Below are 16,809 nucleotides of genomic sequence, written 5' to 3'. Positions count from 1 at the left end.
CCAAGTTCACTTCCCCTCTAGAGGCGCGAAGTCGCAGGTCAGCAAATAATAATTGTAAAGTTTCTTCCACTTAGATAAACCTTTGATCGACATTTACTGTCGCTGCAGGCGGATCAATCACCACCGTGATAACAAGTGCCCTGATAGGGTATGTCACTTCAATCTTCTGATTATTGTGATACTCCTCTTCAATGTAATGCGTCCGCAACAACTGAGTGATCATACTCGGATAGCGTAGATGGCGTCCCTCAAAAAGTCTCACCTTCGACATGTGTTCCAGCATAATTTTTCCAATATCAACCGGCATTCCTGCGAGCTTTGTTTCATCTATGGAAACTTCAGGAGTTGGTGGCACATCATGAACAAATGATTGGAACCATTGTATTGAATGGGCTGGAATAGCCTTGATGCCATATTTTCACTCTGGTACCTCATTTGCATCAGGATCAATGTGTTCCTCTGCCTCCTCAACTGGTGCCGGAGGGGGTGCCCGTCTATCTCCCTGTCGGCTACTAGATCCAACCTTAGATAGGCCAGTGTTTGATCTTTTACTTGGGCACCGAGACATTATACCTACACAACATGATATATTAGCTAAAACACACAAAAATATTTTAAAAGCAAGTGGAGTAAATACCCCACACTTATGTTATTATCATGTTGAAACTTAGCATGTATAACAGGGATTTAGACTACCATGTTCTTCAATGACATAATGCTTATCGGCCTACCCAACATTAGAGAGAATTACAATAATTGTAAATAAAATAAATATTCAAAAACTAGGCTGAAAATATTAAAAATAAACATAAGAAAAAAATTTAGTCTATCTTACAAAATCCAAAATTATTATACAAAATATACTACATAGGTATATTAGCATGAATCCTACATATCGTTTTATATATAGCAAGCGAAAAATCATGTTTTGGCCTAATGTCATAGTTGTTATCAAAAATAACATCTCACAATGCAATTTGTTTCTCACTTTGCAACATTATTCAATTTCATGTCACTTAGATATTTTAACAAACACATTGTAGGGATGTCTTGCATTCTTTAAATTTCAACTTGAAATGATGCAAATTTCCCATATCAACAACACAAATATACCTCGCTTCACAACAATAACATCACCACATCTTCACAATAATATTCAATGCACAAATTTTCACTTTCTTACATGTATTTTCGAAATAGTGTACCCCTCAACAATCTTCAACAAGAACTCAACCCATATCACTTTAACACACCCAAAAATCCTCCATAATCACAAAGATAATATACATTCTAAGTTTCTAATACTATTTTCAACAATAATAACAAAAGAAACTAAAAGAAAATTAAAAACACAATTATTGCTAGCGTTTATACAAATACAATTAATAAAAAGAAATACAACATAAAATACTACTAGATTGAAAGAAAAGAGAGAAAGAGAATACTTACCTTGCAAGAAGAAAGAAGGATTTGGGGATGGATTGTTGAGTGAAATTGTTTTATACTCCTTTGGGTTGATATTTAGAGAGGCAGAGAGTTTGGAGAGGAAATATGAATAAGGGGAAGGAGGGTTTTCGGTTATTAAGGGTTTTAAAAAAAATATTATTATTATTATTATTATTATTATTATTATTATTATTATTATTTTAAATACATGCCTACCGCGTCGCCCCCGCGGCGTGATAGTGCAAAATTCCCAGCTGCTCCAAAAATTTTGTATTGTGCCTCATTTGTGCAATTTTACCTGGCACGGTGTATGGCACGATGCCCCATGCAACACGGTAGGCCAATGTTTTTATAGAGTTAGCCTATTTTTTGATTTTTAGCTCACAATTTACACCCTTACATCTTTGTACATTGATTTTATGCCAAATTCATGTTTGCACCTGATTAAAAATATTATAACATCTAAAATCTAATATTTCTAAACTACAATTAAAAGTTTGTGATGTTATTCAGTGGGTTTCCTCCCAACAAGCGCCTAATTTAACGTTGCGGCACGACTCAACACTTCATCACACATCAACCAAATCTACCGAGGTCTTGTGACGTTTAATATCACCACCCCAATAGTGTTTTACTCGCTGCCCATTCACCAAAAATGTACCACTTGAATCCCGCAATTCAACTGTTCCATGAGGAGTTACACTTACCACAACGAAAGTGCCTGCCCAACGGGACTCAAGCTTTCCAGGAAAAAGTTTTAGCGTTGAATTAAACAAGAGAACTTCTTGACCCGGCTCAAACTCATGATGTTGGATGTTCTTGTCATGCCACCTCTTGTTCTTTTCTCTATACAACTTCGCATTTTCATAAGCATGCAACCGAAACTCATCATGCTCATTGAGTTGTAACAATCGTTTTTCACCGGCTAAGTCCATATCTATATTTAGCTTTTTGATTGCCCAATAAGCTTTGTGTTTTGCTCAACGGGAAAATGACATGCCTTTCCATGAACCAACTTGTACGGAGAAGTACCTATTGGAGTCTTGTATGCAGTTCGGTAAGCCCACAATGCATCTTCTAACTTATCGGACCAATCTTTCCTATTTGCACTCACTGTTTTCTCCAAAATCTGTTTACCTCTCTGAACTTCAACTTGACCACTCGTTTGAGGGTGATACGCAGTAGCAACCTTGTGTCTTACCCTATATTTTTCTAGAATATTTTTCAACAATTTGTTACAAAAGTGTGTTCCTCCATCACTTATCAAACCCTTGGAGTTCTAAAGCGTGTGAAAATGTGCTTCTTTACGAAACTTACCACTACCTTTGCATCATTAGTAGGAAGAGCAATGGCCTCAACCCACTTAGACACATAATCGATTGCAACCAAAATATATCTGTGACCATTAGAGTATGAAAATGATCCCATGAAATCAATTCCCTAGACATCAAAGAGCTCTACTGCCAAAATATTTTGCAAAGGCATCTCGTTCCTCTTCGTGATTGTACCTGTTCTTTGACACCTGTCACAATTTTTAACAAAAGTATGTGCATCTTTAAACAATTTTGGCTAGTAAAAACCTGATTGCAAAACTTTTTGTGCAGTTCTGTCTCCACCATGGTGACCTCCATAAAGAGAAGCATGACAGTCATGCAATATTGTATTCATCTCCTCCTCAGGGACACACATTCTTACCAATTGATCTGCGCATTGCTTGTATAGAAAAGGCTCGTCCCACATGTAAAATCTCATGTCATGTAAAAATCTTCTTCTATGATCATCTGTGAATTATGGTGGAGTCACCCCACTTGCAATAAAATTAACATAATAAGCATACCATGGTGTTTCATCCAAAGTGATGGCTAGTAACTATTCATCAGGAAATGTTTCTTTGATTGATTCTCCTTGAGTGATATGGCCTCGATTTTACAACCTGGAAAAGTGATCTGCAACCTGATTCTTTGTCCCTTTTCGATCTCGAATCTCTAAATCAAATTCCTGCAAAAAAAGAACCCATCTGATTAACCTTGTCTTGGCATATCTCTTTGCAAATAAATACCTGATAGCTGAGTGATTTGTGTGAACTATTACTTTGGTTCCCACTTGATAAGACCTCAACGTATCAAATGCCCATACTACTACAAGCAACTCTTTTTCAGTAATGTCACGACCCTAAACCGGACCCGGTCATGATGGTGCCTCTCGTGAAGACAAGGCCAGCCGACACTTCCCATTTTCCAATTGTTAACAGTTAAGCATTTAAAAACGGTCTAAACATGATAAAATAAATCCGATATAGCAATGATAACATAAATATGCAGAAGAACACCCATACACGGCCCTAACCGGGGTGTCACTAGTCATGAGCATCTATTAGTCATAATACAATTCCCTAAGTCCATAAACTAGTGCAACTGTCTGAAAAGAAAGATATAACTGATAAAAGAGTAGAGATACGGGGATGCGGATGCCACCGACTACCTCGTGAACTCCGAATGTCCGCCTGAAGCTGGTGGGATCAGCACTCGGAAACGGAACATGCTACGCTTGAATCTGCACACAGGGTGTAAAGATTAAAGTGAGTACTCCAACTCAATGAGTAACAAATGTAAATAAGGACTGAAAGCAAGAAATCACGTAAGGCACAACGCATTCCATAATGAAGCAGTAAAACCATTTAAAATCAGTAAATCGGTGAATGATAGGTAAGATTCTTTAACTCAAACGTAGTTTCATGAAAAACCTTTTTCAATAATTAAATAGGTAATTGACAGTCAAATAAGAAAAGTAAACACATAAAGCTCGCCCCTCAGGCAGAGTATCAATAAATCCACCCCTCGGGCAACATCTCAGAGCAGTACCAGCCCCTCGGGCAATCACATAGAACAATAACAACCCCTCGGTCTCAATCTCACATCACAATGGGTACCCACGCTCACTGGGGTGTGCAGACTCCTAGAGGGGCCCCTTATGGCCCAAGCACAATAACAAGACATCTCGTGGCATCAAAAACTAGGCCCTCGACCTTATATCATTCAAGCCACCTCGTGGCGTACATATCTCAGGCCATCAGCCTCATATCAGTATCAGCGTTTCCTTACAACATAGGCCCTAGGCCTTACACAGTCAAAAATCCTCACAAGTCCCTCGGGCAATAGTAAAACAGTGTTTCTCAGCCCAAACATCTTTTAAAAATATCATTAAAGTCATAAAACTGAGTAAACATGGCCGAGTATAAACACAATGGAAAATAACATGACTGAGTTCAAGTATAAAGTTAAAACAGTGAGGAAATATCAATAAAAAGCCCCGAAGGGTTCAAATAGTTGGTACTAGGCCCAAATATGGCATTCATCCCAAATAATGATGACAACAAATATTTTATCAGTCAAATATGCGGTAAAATCATCAATCGGGACGGACCGAGTCACAATTCCCAATAGTGCATGACCCCATGCTCGTCATCAAGCGTGTGCCTCACCTCAATATAGAACTATGATGTGCAATCCGGGGTTTCAAACCCTCAGAACATCATTTACAATTATTACTCAACTCGAACCGGGCAAATCACTAGCTCGCGACACCTTTGCCCCTCAAATCGGCCTCCACGCATATTGAATCTATCCAAAATCAGAACGAGGACATCAAAATATGCTAAGGGAACAAAGACCAAGTGAAAACAAACAATAAAGGGCAAAAATCGCGAAATTACCAAAACCCGACCCCCGATCCCACATCTCGTAATTTAATAACTTTAATATTAATAGATTCCTTACCTCCCCACGAGTTCATACATATTAAAATTTCTCAAAACTGACCCCAAATGGTCCTTCGAATCCACGATTAGAGGCCTAAGTTTCCAAGCCCTAGTTTCCCTAATTTTAACCTTTGATTTCCATAATTTCTAGCTCTAATCCATGAAATAATAGCATAGGAACGAGTTTTAGGTCCAAATTTCTTACCTCAATGAAGTTGTCTTGAAATCCCTCTCTCAAATCGCCCAAAAAGCTCCCAAGCCAAAGTAAAAATGGTGAAATAACTCAAATTTGCGAAATGAAATAACTTATATGTTCTGCCCAGTTGTTCCGCATCTGCGGCACAATAGCCGCTTCTGCGGTACCGGATATGCGGTCTTTCCTCCGCTTCTGCGAAAATCACCTAATGGGCCGAATCCGCATCTGCAGTCAACTCTCCGCACCTGTGACTCCGCATGTGCGGTCAAACTACCACATCTGCGGTTCCTGACACTTCCTCCCAAATCCGCTTCTGCGGCTCCCCTTCCGAACGTGCCGCGCAGCACGTGCCGTCCCCAAACCACAGTGTGAAAACACCAGAAGTAGCAATTTTAGCAGCTGCAATAACATCTCAACTTCTCCGTTAACCACCCGAAATCACCCCGAGGCCCCTAGGACATCAACCAAAAGCACAAACATATCCTAATACCTTATTCAAACTTGTTCCAATCATCAACACACCTCAAACAACATCAAATCACCCAAAACACATCGGATTCAAGCCAAACTTTCCAAAATCTTCTAAATTCCGCTTTTGATCAATAACCCAACCAAACCACATCCGAATGACCTAAAATTATGCACACACATCCCAAATGACACAACGAAAATACTGCAACTATCGAAATTCTATCCCAACCCCTTTATCATAATCTCACCTATCAACCGGAAATCGCCAAAATATCAAGTTCGCCAATTCAAGCCTAAATCTACAACCTCCAAAACCCATTCCGATCACACTCCTAAGTCTCAAATCACGTCCTGAAGCAAACCGAACTATTGGAACTCCCATCTGAGCCCTCTAACACATAAGTCAACATCTGGTTGACTTTTCCAACTTAAACTCACTCTAAAGAGACTAAATGTCTCAAACCTTACCAAAATCATTCCAGATTCAATCCGACAAATCTGATACCACAAAACACGGATAACAAAGCATAAAGGAGCAGAAATGGGGGAAATGGAGCGGTAACTCATGAGACGACTGGTCGGGTCGTCACATCCTCCTTGACTTAAATAAACGTTCGTCCTCGAACGAGTCAAGAAACGTACCTGAAGCCTCAAATATGTGAGGATATCTGCTCTGCATCTCTCGCTCGGTCTCCCAGGTAGCCTCCTCCATGGGGCGGCCTCTCTACTGCACTTTCACTGAAGCTATATCCTTTGACCTCAACTTCCGAACCTCATGACCTAAAAAAGATATTGGCTCCACATCATAAGTCAAATCATCATCCAACTGAATTGTGCTAAAATCCAGAACATTAGATGGATCCCCAATATACTTCTGTAGCATAGAAACATGAAATATCGGATGCACACTCGACAAGCTGGGTGGCAAAGCAAGCTCATAAGCCACCTCCCCAATCCTCCGAAATACCTCAAAAGGCCTAATGAACCACGAACTCAATTTTTTCTTTCTTCCAAAATCTCATAACACCCTTCATAGGTGAAACCTTTAACATGACCTTCTCACCAACCATGTAGGAGACATCTCGAACATTCCTGTCCGCATAACTCTTTTGCCTCGACTGTGCTGTACGGAGCCTCTCCAGAATCACCTTAACCTTTTCCAAAGTGTCCTACAACAAATTAGTCCCCAATAGCCTAGCCTCACCGGGCTCGAACCAACCAACTGGAGATCTACACCGCCTCCCATACAAAGCCTCATATGGAGCCATCTGAATAATTGACCGATAGTTGTTGTTATAAGCAAACTCTACAAGTATTAGAAACTGATCCCATGACTCTCAGAAATCAATGACACAAGCACGCAACATGTCCTCCAATATTTGAATAGTACGCTCGGACTGCTCGTCCGTTTGAAGATGAAAAGTTGTGCTCAACTCAACCTGAGTACCCAACTCTCGCTGCACAGACCTCTAAAAATGCGAGGTAAACTGAGTGCCCCTATCTGAAATGATGGAAACTGGGACACCATGCAAAGGAACAATCTCCCGAATATAGATCTCTGCCAACCGCTTTGAGGAATATGTAGTACACACAGGAATGAAGTGCGCAGAGTTTGTCAGCCGATCCACAACCACCTATATAGCATCGAACTTTCTCAAAGTACGTGGAAGTCCAACAACAAAGTCCATAGTGACCCTCTCCCACTTCCACACTGGAATATCCATCTGCTGAAGCAAGCCACCCGGTCTCTGATGCTCATATTTCACTTACTGACAATTGATACACCGAGCTACAAACCCCACAATGTCTTTCTTCATTCTTCTCCACCAATAATGCTGCCTCAAATCCTGATACATCTTCACGGAACCCGGATGAATGGAATACCACAAGCTATGTGCCTCTTCCAGAATCAATTCCCGAAGCCCATCCACATTGGGCATGCAAATCTGGACCTGCATCTTCAACACCCCATCATCAAAATGGTCACATCTCTGGCATCATCATGCTGAACTCTATCCTTAAGTACAAGCACATGCGGATCATTGTAATGGCGCTCTTTGATGCGATCATATAAGGAAGACCGAGAAACCACACAAGCCAATACCCGACTGGGTTCCGAAATATCTAACCTCACAAACCGATTGGCCAAGGCCTGAACATCAAATGCAAGAGGTCTCTCCCCAACTGGAATATATGCCAAACTCCCCATACTCACTACCTTTCAGCTCAAAGCATCGGCCACCACATTGGCCTTCCCCGGATGATACAATATAGTGATATCATAATCCTTAAGCAACTCCAGCCATCTCCGCTGCCTCAAATTAAGATCCTTTTGCTTGAACAAATGCCGAAGACTGCGATGATCAGTGAACACCTCACAAGATACGCCCTACAGATAATGACTCCAAATCTTCAATGCGTGAACTATGGCAGCCAACTCCAAATTATGAACGGGGTAGTTCTTCTCATGGGGTTTCAACTAACAATAAGCATAAGTAGTAACTCTACCCTCCTGCATCAACACATAACCAATCCCAACTCTCGAAGCATCACAATACACGGTATATGAACCTGAAGCTGATGGAAAAACCAACACTGGAGCTGTGGTCAAAGCTGTCTTAAGCTTCTGGAAGCTCTCCTCACACTCGTCCGACCATACAAATGAAACACCCTTCTAAGTCAACTTGGTAAAAGGCGATGCGATGGATGAGAATCCCTGAACAAACCAGCGATAATAGCCTATCAAACCAAGAAAGTTGCGAATCTCTATGGCTGAGGACGATCTGAGCCAACTCTGAACTGCCTCTATCTTCTTTGAATCAACCTAAATACCCTTGCTGGACACCACGTGCCCTAAGAAAGCCATTGAACTGAGCCAAAACTCACACTTGGAGAGTTTTGCAAAAAGTTTCTCCTCTCTCAATATCTACAACACAGCTCTCAAATGCTCTGTTGCTCCTCCTGACTATACGAGTACAACAGAATATCATCAATGAAGACAATCACGAAAAAATCAAGATAAGGCCGGAAAACGTTGTTCATCAAATGCATGAACGTTGCTGGGGCATTAGTCAGCCCAAAAGATATCACAAAGAACTCATAATGACCATATCGGGTCCTGAAAGCCATCTTAAGAATATTTGAAACCCTGATCTTCAACTGGTGATAACCTGAATGGAGATCAATCTTAGAGAACACTCTCGCTCCCTGAAGCTGTTAAAATAAATCAACAATACGAGGCAAATGATACTTATTCCTAATTGTTACCTTGTTCAACTGCCTATAATCAATGCACATCCTCATTGTGTCATCCTTCTTCTTCACAAATAGAACCGGCGCACCCCAAGGTGACACACTGGGCCGAATAAACCCCTTATCTAGGAGTTCTTGAAACTGCTTCTTTAACTCCTTCAACTCCGTTGGTGTCATACAATACGGCGGAATAGAAATGGGCTGAGTGCCCAGCACCTGGTCAATACCAAAATCAATATCCATGTCTGGTGGAATGCTCGGCAGGTCTGCAGGAAACACATCGGGAAAATCACTCACAACTGGAACAGAATCAATACTAGGAGTCTCAGCTCTGACATCCCTCACAAAGGCTAGATACGAAAGGCAACCCTTCCCACCCATACGCTGGGCTTTCAAGAAAGAGATCACTCTACTAGGAACATAATCCGTCACAACTCGCCACTCGATCCGTGGCACACCCGGCATAGTCAATGTGACTGCCTTAGCATGACAGTCTAGAATAGCACGACACGAAGATAAGAAATCCATGCCTAAAATGACATTGAAATCCACCATGCTCAATAATAACAGATCCACTTGGGTCTCCAGACCCCCAATAGTCACCACACACAACCGGTACACACGGTCTACAACAACAGTATCACCCATCGGGGTAGTTAAATGAACAGGTGAAGCAAGTAACTCACGGAACGTACCCAAATAACAAGCAAAGTATGATGACACATAATAAAAGGTTGAACCGGGATCAAATACTGTAGAGCATCTCTGTGGCAGACTGAAACAATACTTGTGATAACAGCATCTGAAGCAATAGAATCGGGTTTAGTTGGAAATTCATAGAAACGGGCTTGACCGCCACCTAATCGACCTCCCCCTCTTGGGCGACCCCTAGCTGACTAACCTCCACCCCTAGCTTGCTAGGCGGGTGGTGGTGAAGTAACTGGCACTGAAGCCAGTGACTAACCCCTCTGCTGAGATGAACTCGAAAGACGACGAGGGCACTGCCTCCACATATGGCCCATCTCTCCACACTCATAACAACTCAAGATATTCCGTGATTCTCATACACCTACGAAGCATAATATAACCTTTTCCTTTACTCAAGCCATCCTCGGTCTCAAATCTTTCTAAGCCATAACTGATTCTCTCGAACGCCTCAAACTGGAACCAACATAGCACATAACCGTGCAATCAACTAATCAATAGCAGACTCCTCCACTTGGATCGAAGCCATAGATCAAAACATATTCAATAACTCATAACGCATGTACTCTATTGCTACGACAATACCATAGTGAGATTAAACTCAATCCTTCATAAGCTTGTGAAACACAAACCATCCGGTACTTTAACTCTTGTGCAAATCTTGCATTCACTCTCGTAACAGTTAAACCCACTCTCTTAAGCGACCGAAATTTAAATTACAACACATATATTTCACTTATAAATGAGATATTCTAACAGACAACATAGGGATTACACAACCTCAGAACACACCGCACGAGATAACCCACCTGTTTTGCCTCAAACTGTCATTTCTTTATACCTTCTACCGTCATAAATGTTACGCAGTCACTTAATCTTCCTGAGTCTGAACTCATACCGCAACATTAAATTTACTTCACTCCCAACTAGAAAACATGAAAAGATTTTTCACACACCCATAACTCAGGCATATTCCTTAAATCAAGATAAAAATTGAGCACCTAATAGTCCTTCTATCCTCCAGCAGACCCTTCTAGTCACTTCCAAATAACATGAATACATCTCGCAGTCACATCACACTCATCACGTAACTATCCAGTCATTACCTCCCTTAATAGGGACAGAACAAAATATATGGATCCAGAGACACGCGCTCACGAAATCAACAGCTCAAGACTCAAGCTATAGGCAAAAATCTACCCTCAAGCCTTCCCGACTGGACCAAGATCAACATATAGAGATCACATCTCGCCCGTTGATAGGGGAATCACAAACCATCGATACATTTCCGATACTGAGCACTCATGCACGCATACGAACCCTTGAAAGGAATTCAAAGAGTTACTGCTTAAATCAAGGACGCACGATAATAATTCAAGAATGTGAAATTTTCCTAAAGGTTCTGCAGCCTCTTGAGGATAAATATAGACGTCTCCGTACCGATCCGCGAGACTCTACTAAACCTGCTCATGACTCGTGAGACCTATGTAACCTAGGCTCTGATACCAACTAGTCAAGACCCTAACCCGGACTCGGTCGTGATGACGCCTCTCGTAAAGATAAGGCCAGCTGACACTTCCCATTTTCCAATTGTTAACAGTTAAGCATTTAAGAAACGGTCTAAACATGATAAAATAAATCCGATATAATAATGATAACATAAATACGCGGAAGAACACCCATACATGACCCTAATCGGGGTGTCACTAGTCATGAACATCTATAAGTCATAATATAATTCCCTAAGTCTATAATCTAGTGCAACTGTTTGAAAAGAAAGATACAACTGATAAAGGAGTAGAGACACGAGGCTGCGGACGCCAATAGCTACCTCATGAACTCCAGCTGGAGGAATCAACACTCGGAAGCGGAACCAGCAATCTGTACACAGGGTGTAGGGAGTAAAGTAAGTACTCCAACTCAGTGAGTAGCAAATGTAAATAAGGACTGAAAGAAAGAAATCACTTAAGGCACAACACATTCCATAATGAAGCAGTAAAACCATTTAAAATCAGTAAATTAGTGAAAAATAGGTAAAATCCTTTAACTCAAATGCAATTTCATGAAAAGCCTTTTTCAATAATTAAGCAGGTAATTGACAGTCAAATATGAAAAGTAAACACATAAAGCTTGCCCCTCGGGTACAGTATCAATAAATCCGCCCCTCGGGCAACATTTCATAACAGTACCAGCCCCTTGGGCAATCACATAGAACAATACCAGCCTTTCGGGCTCAATCTTACATCACAATGGGTACTCGCGCTCATTGGGGTGTGCAGACTCCTGGAGGGCCCCCTTACTGCCCAAGTGCAATAACAAGTCGTCTCGTGGCATCAAAAACTAGGCCCTCATCCTCATATCAATCAAGCCACCTCATGGTGTACATATCAGGCACTCAGCCACATATCAGTATCAATGTTTCCTCACAACATAGGCCCTCGGCCTTACTCAGTCAAAATCCTCACAAACCCCTTGGGCAATAGTAAAATAGTGTTTCTCAGCCCAAACATCGTTTAAAAATATCATTTATGTCTTAAAATTGAGTAAATATGGCTGAGTATAAAAACAATGAAAAATAACATGACTAAGTTCAAGTATAAATTAATACAGTGAGAAAATATCAATAAAAAGCCCTGAAGGGTTCAAATAGTTGGCACTAGGCCCAAATAATGCATCCAACCCAAGTAATGATGATAGCAAATAGTTTATCAGTCAAATATTCGGTAAAATCATCAATCGGGACGGACCAAGTCATAATCCCCAATAGTGCACGACCCCACGCTCGTCATCAAACGTGTGACTCACCTCAATATAGTACTACGATGTGCAATCCGTGGTTTCAAACCCTCAGAACATCATTTATAATCATTACTCACCTCGCACCGGTTAAATCTCTAGCTCGCGACGCCTTTGCCCCTCGAATCGGCCTCCACGTGCGTCGAATCTATCCAAATCAGAACGAGGATGTCAAAATATTCTAAGGGAACGAAGCCCAAGCGAAAACAATCAATAAACGGAACAAATCCCGAAATTACCAAAACCCAACCTCGGGCCCACGTCTCAGAATTCAATAATTTTTACATCAACAGATTCCTTATCTCCCCACGAGTTCATACATATCAAAAGTTATCAAATCCGACCCCAAATGGTCCTTCAAATCCACAATTAGAGGCCTACATTTCCAAACCCTAGTTTCCCAAATTTTAACCTTTGATTTCCATAGTTTCTAGCTCTATTCCATGAAGTAATAGCATAGGAATGAGTTTTAGGTCAAAATTCCTTACCTCAATGAAGTTGTCTTGAAATCCCTCTCTCAAATCGCCCAAAAACCTCCCAAGCCAAAGTAAAAAATGGTGAAATTACTCAAATTCGCGAAATGAAATAACTTATATGTTCTGCCCAGTTGTTCTGCATCTGCGGCACAATAGCTGCTTATGTGGTACCGCATATGCGGTCTTTCCTCCGATTCTGCGAAAATCACTTAATGGGCCAAATCTACATCTGCGGTTAACTCTCCGCACCTGTGGAGTCGCAGGTGCGGTCAAACTACCACATCTGCGGTTCCTGACACTTCCTCCCAAATCCGCTTCTGCGGCTCCCCTTCCGAACGTGCCGCACAACACGTGCCGTCCCCAAACCGCAGGTGCGAAAACACCAGAAGCAGCAATTTTAGCAGCTGCAATAACATCTCAAATTCTCCATTAACCACCCGAAATCACCCCGAGGCCCCCGGGACCTCAACCAAAATCACAAACATATCCTAATACCTAATTCAAACTTGTTCCAATCATCAACACACCTCAAATAACATCAAATCACACAAAACACATCAGATTCAAGCCAAACTTTCCAAAATCTTCTAAATTCTAATTTTGATCAAAACCCCAACCAAACCACGTCCGAATGACCTAAACTTTTGCACACACATCCAAATGACACAACGAAAATATAGTAACTCTCGGAATTCCATCCTGACCCCTATATCAAAATCTCGCCTATCAATCGGAAATCGCCAAAATATCAACTTCGCCAATTCAAACCTAAATCTACTACAAACCTCCAAAACCCATTCCGATCACACTCCTAAGTCTCAAATCACCTCTCGAAGCTAACCGAACCATCGAACTCCCATCCAAGCTCTCTAACATATAAGTCAAAATCCGGTTGACTTTTCCAACTTAAACTCACTTTAAAGAGACTAAGTGTCTCAAACCCTACCAAAATCATTCCGGATTCGATCCGACCAACCCGATACCATAAAACATGGATAATAAATCATAAAGGAACAGAAATGGGGGAAATGAAGCGGTAACTTATGAGACGACTGGTCGGGTCGTCACAAGTAACAGTGTAATTTATTTGTGCTAAATTAAGAGTTTTGCTCGCATAATGAATGAGGTAAAATATTTTCTCCTTACGCTGCCCCAAAACAGCTCCAATGGCTATGTCACTTGCGTCACACATCAACTCAAGTGGACGTTTCCAATTTGGAGCAATGATAATTTTTGCAGTAGCAAATCTTCTTTTCAGCTCATCAAGTGCTTTCAGATAAGCATCATCAAACTTGAAGGTTGTATCTTTCTCAAGAAGCCTGCACAAAGGAGATGAAATTTTTCAAAAATCTTTAACGAAACGACGATAAAACCTGCATGGCCCAAGAAACTGCGAATGCCTCTAACTGATGTCGGTGGAGGTAATTTTTCAATTTCTTCCACCTTTGCTTTATCTACCTGCAATCCATTCTTGGACACTTTGTGCCCTAGGACAATACCTTCTCTTACCATGAAATGGCATTTTCCCAATTCAGTACCAAATTTGTTTCTTCACACCTAGCAAGTACATTTTCAAGATTCATTAAACATTCATCAAAAGAGCATCCAAATACAGAAAAATCATCCATAAATACTTCTACAAATCTTTTAACCATATTTGTAAAAATAGCCATCATACACCTTTGAAAAGTCGCAGGCGCATTACAGACACCAAATGTCATTCTTTTAAATGCATATGTCCCATAAGGACATGAAAATGTGGTCTTCTTTTGGTACTCCGGGGCTATAACAATCTGATTATATCCCGAGTAGCCATCCAAAAAATAGTAGTATTCCTGTCCAGCTAATCTATCAAGCGTTTTGTCAATAAAGGGGAGAGGAAAATGGTTTTTTCAGGTGGCATTATTCAATTTTCTATAATCTATACAAATCCTCCACCCAGTAACAGTTTGAATGGGAATCAGATCATTGTTTTTATTTGTCACTACAGTCATTCCTCCTTTCTTTGGAACACATTGGACTGGACTTGCCGAGCACCAACGTACATTTCATCTAACCTTCATTATTATCTTTTAAGGCTAAAGAGATCAATATAAATGGTAGACCTAGATCATGGACAACCAGCAATAAAATATGACGGCATGAACATACATAGCAGGGGATGACCAGACAATCAAGAAACTACATATAAGGTATGAGCTACCACGCTACTATGAAAGACTATACAACAAAAACTAGCCGACAAGGCATACCAAACTATACATGAGCCGACACCTGTCTATGAGCCTCTAAAAGAACATAAGTGTTGCAACATAGCCGGAACAGGGCCCCGACATACCCATAATGTCTATAACAAAAATTGCATACCAAGACCAAGGCAAGTCCGGAGAAGGGATCTCGCCAATCACCGCTGAACTGGACAGTCTACTGTGGTGGGGGAGCTGCACCTGCCTGTCTATCAGGACCTGCAGCACGACATGCAGCGTCCACAAATAAAAGGACGTCAGTACGAATAAAGTACTGAGTATGTAAGGCAAGGAACCATAAATACGATCAGTAATGTAAGCAAGGATAGAGAATATACAACCTGTAACATCTTAGTACCTCTGAGGGCTACTTACATGAAATGCATGATACATATGTATAAATACATAAACCTTTAAAGCATTCGCCTCTGTGGGCATCATCATCATCATATCGTACCCGGCCATAATAGGCTCGGTAGAATCGTACCCGGCCACGTGGAGCTCGGTAAAACCCAACTGATCAGTGGTTGCACAATAGGTGCCGTACCCGGCCAACTATAGCGTGGCTCGGTAGAGTAAAATAGATACATATATATAATGCATGCTCGACTCATGGAATCACATTCTAAACCTTTCGGAGTGACGTAAGGTCGGTATCCTCTGTACACGTTATTAGGACTAACTCTTCACTATGAACCTTATAAGAATCAGGAAGTACCAACAACATTGATAACATAAGACTAAGAGAAGCAACATTAACATCAATCGTTCCATAAGAGGGAAAACAATGTAAGTACTGCTAGCTTCTAAGAGTAGAGTATCTTGGAAGATCGTTCATTACATTATGTGCAATCGGAGTCGTGCAAAAGAAGGAAAGGGATAGCCTCACATACCTTGTATATACTGCCCCAATCTCAAGCTATGCAATTGTCAAAACTCCTTAGTCTACAATAAGAGAAACGATACTATCGTTATCATTTAAGCGTCATAACTATTATGTATCGACCACAACCTATTTTACGATGAAACGGACAACACCTCCCCTATATATATGACCTCACACCATTCAAAACAATCACCAAACAGCCCAAACAACATCAATAATAAACATATTGAGCCTCCCAAAATAGTCCACACACAGCCTAATCACTCCATACATACGACGACCACCGTAGTCGTGTCAAACAACCTGGAAATGTTACGAATAACTATCAGCCCATAACCCTACATATATATGGTGTTTCTCCACACCCTTCCTCCTCCAAAACTCCACAAGATAGTAGTAAAATACGCAGCCCAACAACAACGCAAAACAAGTCCACAAAACAATAACATTACTTCCAAGCCTTTCGATATATATTTCACAAGTTCTAGCTTCAATGGCTTAGCTGCAACTTGGATAATCTTAAATACATATAGAGTAAGAGGTTCCTTACCTTTATACAGAAATAACAACTCCAATTT

This window comes from Nicotiana sylvestris, chromosome 11 (genome assembly GCF_000393655.2).
Source record: "Nicotiana sylvestris chromosome 11, ASM39365v2, whole genome shotgun sequence".
NCBI classification, from domain to species: domain Eukaryota; kingdom Viridiplantae; phylum Streptophyta; class Magnoliopsida; order Solanales; family Solanaceae; genus Nicotiana; species Nicotiana sylvestris.
Note: the sequence above shows the minus strand (reverse complement) of the source record.